This window comes from Argiope bruennichi, chromosome 6, assembly GCF_947563725.1.
Source record: "Argiope bruennichi chromosome 6, qqArgBrue1.1, whole genome shotgun sequence".
Taxonomy (NCBI): domain Eukaryota; kingdom Metazoa; phylum Arthropoda; class Arachnida; order Araneae; family Araneidae; genus Argiope; species Argiope bruennichi.
The window spans coordinates 114,581,519-114,587,518 of NC_079156.1; positions in this window are offsets into that span (position 1 = coordinate 114,581,519).

Genomic DNA, 6,000 nt, shown 5'->3' on the forward strand with positions numbered 1-6,000 from the left:
AATTGATAGTGCTATTTTGGTGCAGGGAATCAATCAAGAGTGTTCCACGACAATCAGAAACCGTAAAACCGCGTGTTGTTCCGATCTGGACGAACCCATGTATAGTTACTCTCAATCTACTACTTTACTCTCAATCAGTTTCCTCTACCACGAACAGCTTTCACTGTTGAACGCCGTATGTAGTGCATACCTTATACCACCCTTTATATCCCTGTTCGGTGATGCTGCTGTGACTGCAGTCACTATGGCCCAATCCCAAAGATCCACTTTTCATTTGGAACACCCTAGTAGTTAAAAAAATATTCTGTCATGATTTTCAATTTTTTTCTAAGAAAATGATTACCTATTCAAAAAATTCAACTGTTTTTTAATCTAAGCCAGTGTTACCTAATTATAAAGTTTTATTAGTTCAAATATCATCTATTATTTTTATTAATCAATATTTTGTGAAATTAAAGATATAAATGTAAAAGGCGATATGAAAATTTCTTTTTTCTTATATTTCTTTTCAATAGAAATCTACCTTCTCCTATTGATTTATATATAGAAATTATTTAAACATTCAGTTGCAAATTATTAAATGTTTTTGTAAGCAAAATCTTGCCAATTGAATTTGTTTTTCCATTGAATTATGCCAACGATTATTAATTAATTATTTTAAAAACTGGAAAATTTGTTAACCTTGAGAATTTGGGGCAACTTAGGCCCCACCGAGATGTCAGCTTACCTTAAACATTAACAAAGAACAGATGAGCGTTTTCCTTTTTTTTATTAGATTTCCTTATTTTATGTAGAGATGCATAATCCACGATTTTTTGAATAACAAATAATATTGCTATTGTTATTTTTAAATATGCGTTCCATATATCTGTTATTTCAATCATATTATTAATTAAAAATTGTTACGTAATATTAAATATAAAATTTATTAATTGTAATTAATACTTAATTTACTAATTTAATTAACGTGTGATTGAATTAATTTATCTGTTTCAGCTTACTTCTTAAATTTTATTTTTTTTCTCAAAACTATTTATTTAATTTATTTATTAGAGTGAACCATTTTCTGGAAAAGATGAGTTAAAAATATATGTCATTTCTTTAAAATGTTTACTTTAGTCCTATATTCTAAAAATAGATGGCGCCAGCAGTAAATAGAGTACATGTAATCAAAGTCAATCATGTCACGAGCAATAAAAAATGATCTGTATGGAATAGTGCATCATCAAATACGAATATCGGTCACTCCCGTAAAGTGGAGTGGTGACTTCGCACTTTCCAGTGAAGCCTTGCACTTTCCGGTGAAATCACCGCTCCGATAAATTTCAGTGATATGCAATTCAATGATACGATACGATAATTCCAATAACCGGTCTGCTCACTTTTCAATCCAATCACAGATTTCTTTCGAGAGCTTCCATTGGACAGATCGTATCGTCACCGCTCCGGCAAATTTCAGTGATATCATATCGATTGTTAGTTTCTATCGTGATCCAAAACTTGTAATCGAAATATCATCAGTAAGATCGTATGAAGGATTTGAATCACACCCCTCTTTGAAAAGTATTGATCACTTGTATTTGTGACTTTTTGATATTGGTTACGTAATAACCGCTCTGAAAATATTCGTCATCCCTAATTTTATGCTTCGATATGCCGGCGTCCTGGCATAGGGGTAACGCATCTTCCCCGTGATCTGGGCGTCCTGGGTTTGAGTCCCGGTTTGGGCATGGTTGTTCTTCCGTTGTTCTATTTGTGAGATGTGTGAATGTGCCCTGCTGTAAAAAAAGGTTTTGCAAGCGGGTGAATGATGCGTGAGTTTGAAAGTCGCCCTCTTGGCTCTAGTTGGCATTACCATAAAACAAGAGCACCTCACCCACCGGCTTAAATCGCTGTCTTCGTAACAGCGGGCTTGTCCATGGCAAGTGCCATAAGAAACAACAACATGATTCCATATTTAAAATCATATAATTAGAAGGGATAATAGTTCCATATGAAGGATCATGCAGATTATTAGAAAGACTGCCACTCAACCGCATTAAAATCATGTAGAGCATTAGAAGAATAAGGCTTTCATATTAAAATTCGTTTAGAGTTTAAGAAATAGGCTTTCGTACTAAAAATCATCTTAAGTATTAATTTAGAAGCAATAATGCCAATCATATTAAAAAGAAAAGATAATGCTTTTACATTAAAAAAATCCTACAAATTGTTAGAAATACTGCTCATCAGTTAGTTAATTTTTTTTCTAAATATAATAGTATGTTTGAATAGAATCGAAAGTGATTGGAAACTAAGAATTCAAAGCATGTGTTGATAAAAGAAATCTAGCTCATAAAACGCAAACGCGATCATTTTTATCTTGAGTGATATGTGATTGTTATGATACAGAACATGAACTCGATGAGAGGGAGACTTGCATCTTTCGAGAATTGACCCATGAGTCCATTTCATAAATCTTCCAAGGTCGAAAGCGCAGAACATTTTGTTATTCAAACAGTCAGATGTTTGAGCTGATTATATTATTTATAAGCGTAGATAAGTTTTACGAGTATCTGTTTCACTCATGTTTGATAACAAAACCACAAGGTATATACAATTGATTAACTCGATTTCGGCTAGGCGAATATGACATTAAAAAAAACTATTGAATTTAAAATATAAAGCACATTTTTCAACTTTAAAGAAAGGGTCCACAGCATATTACCCAAAGAGTTGTATTCATACAGGAAAGTGTGAAGCCTTCTAGAGTTTGGTATTGGTAGAACTGAATTCATGGTAATTGAACATACTTTAGTTTGAAGGTCACTAAACGTCATTCCTTTTTTTCCCACAGATGCAATAAAGAGACAGCAAAGGCTACACCAAAAGATTACAAAATAAATTAATTAGCATGCATTTTACTAAATTCTCTGTTTAAAACAGCATACTGTTTTGAAGTCATCTCTCCCTTAAACTTCTACCACTAAACCAATTGATGTAAAATTTGTTTCCTATCATTCTGAGTTTAAACATTTTGCATTTAATTTTGATATTCCCTCTCTTCGTTCGGTGTGAAAATTGGTGGCAGATTATTTTGACGAAGAAAAAATTGATGTCTAGTAAAATGTCCCGGATTTTATCCAAAAGATCTTTTGGAAGCTTTTCATTTGCTATTATTGATATTCTTTGATTTGTTACTTCTTAAGTCCAAGGTTTGGTAGAGTAAGACGACGCTTTTCTCCAAGATTATCAGAATGAAAAGAACATTGATGAATCATGATGTTGGTAGAAATATTCTTGAATAATAAAAACATTGATGGTACATGCCATGTTCAGCCATGCTATTGCTTAGATGAAGAATGTGTTTCTAGAACTGAGCTTTCAAATCTTCAAATCTTCAAATTGAGAGTACATTTAACATGATTGCTCTCTTCCACTAGCACATGCCATTATAATCATGGTCTCATTTTGCTTGAAAAAGCAAATCCTAATAGTAAAGGCAAAAAAGTCATTTTTATCTTAAAAGTCACTCTAATATGCAGTGATTGTAGAGTTATAGTATGCCAGCATTAATTAAAGTCAAACAAGTCATGTTTGTCTTTTGACTATGTTCGCTAGTGATATATGGTTATATCAAAAGTTCGACAATGGCATGAATTAAACCAAAAGTTCGCCATTGGCATGAATTAAGCCAAAAGTTCGCCAATGGCATGCAATTACGCCAAAAGTTCACCAATGGCATGCGTTTAATTTACAAGTACTTAGTGTACATAGACGAAATTTTAAACATTATTCTACTTTATGTTGAAATTTTTTTTCATCATTGCTTCAAAGGAAGTCATTGACAAATTCTATGACTTTGACATCCGGTTCAAATGTTTTTAATAACCATCACACCTACCTCCGCAGAAATTATCTTGAAAATGTATTATGGAAATCAGAGGAAAATAGTCAAGTATGGAATCAAGTAAACAGTCAAATCAGGTTTACTTTGATGAAGGAAAGGAACAATTCCTTTTACTTTACCGGGTAACCATCTTTTTTAATTCGTTCAATAATCACCAAAATTTGCCCTAAAAACAACAAATTTATAAAATTAAAGAGCATTTGTGACAAACCCCAAGCAGAAAAATTTTGTTACTTTAAAAAAAAATTCTATCTCTGCTATTCCATCTTCCATCGCATTTCTTCTGTTCCATCTACTTCCATTGCCTTTTCCCCATTCAAGTTGTGGTTGCCATGGAAACCGGCGCATCGCAGTTTTTCTAGAACTTTGTTTTAGTTTTCTAGAACTTTGTTTAGTTTAGAACGCAGTTTCTTTTATTATTAGCTATTCATATTTGTGATATCTAATTAGAGATATAATGGTGAATATCTTTGTGTTCGTGTAGATTTCCGTGATCGTCAATAAATATCATTCTGTGTTTAATGATATCTTTGATTCTTGAGAGTTAGAAAGTAGATTTTAGATGTTAGATCATAGATAATTAATACCACACTAAACCACATAATAGATTTAGAAAGGCGCGATTTATTTGGTGTAAGCTCTGGCGCCATAGACATCACCAGCTACCATATGAGAATATTTCAGCTTAACACAAAAGCCCAATCGTTCGTTTTCCCCCCTTTATAATAATGGCATTCTTAAATGAACACTGGCTAAATTCTTTATTAACATTATTCAGTGTTTATCATCAACTGGATTTCAAAAGGCGAGATTCGGCAATAAAGGGTGTTAAAAAATTCCTTAAAAAATACATCCATAAGACACCGATATAATTCAGAGAGTTTAGGAAGATACTGTATATTTTATTCATAAAGTGATTGTCAGTTTAAGATCCACGATTATTAATTTAAAAATATAATTAAAAGCTTAAAGCTTTAATTTTCTTTAAAAGAAGAGGGATTTTAACCCCATACAAATAAAAAAAAACAGATATTCGATGTTTTTGTTAAAAAGAAGACAATCATTCTATAAGTGCAAATATTTCGTTTGTTAAGTCATGATTATATGTGTAAGCTTCCTACTGTAAAAAAAAAAAATTTTATTATTATATTTAAACATTAGTGCTGCAATAACATTATTACTGTAATGTTTTTTTTAAAAAAGATTAGATCATTTTTAATCATGGATAATTTCGCGTTAATTTTTTTGACAAATCTAATAATTTTCACTTTTTTTGCCATTGACTCAAGAGTAACCAGCTGAATAGTCTACACAAAACTTTCTCCCATACGGGCTAATACAGATGTAATCTCAGAGAACGCATTGCATATCATTGACGTATAAAAGAACCTTGGGCGTGAATATAATGAAACTAGCGTCTCATCCTTGGCGAGTTTTTTGGCGATTAATCCCTGGCATGCAGTTAATGGTATCGAAGACTCGATTTTGTGTTATAGGCGTGTTTTTATCAACCGAGTGAAACAAAAGTTTAACATAGAATTACAATTATAGTAACAAACTCCCGTACCAAATTTGGCTTATTAAAGTCATTGTACTTTTGAGTTATCACATTTATATGTTTCCGAAAGTACAAACCGACAGACAGTCAACCCCTTGATGAATTTAATTGAAAATTTCATAAGTATTTACACTACATTTATTAAATCTGTGTACCGAATTTTATTTATTTATTTTATTTGTAGTTATCATGTTAACGTATATACGGACAGCCGGACAGATAAATTTCTTCTGAACAGATTTTGATCAAAATTTGATAGAAATCTACAAATTTGGTATATAAACTGTATACTAAACTTCATCTGTCTAGTTCAAAGTGTTTTTAAATTACCTTTATCAGAGAGAGACAGACAATTTCCAACAATTTGTCTTTGAAACTTTCGGAAGATCTAAAATGCGGAGACTCGTCAGAATCTCGAGTTCGAATTTTTTGACGTTTATAATACTCTCTCTATGCAAAGAAGTAAAAAAGCTCAATTTGAAACGATAAATTGCAGTTATATGCAAAAGGTTTCCAAAATGGAAAACAATAACAAAGACAAGAAACTTCCTAA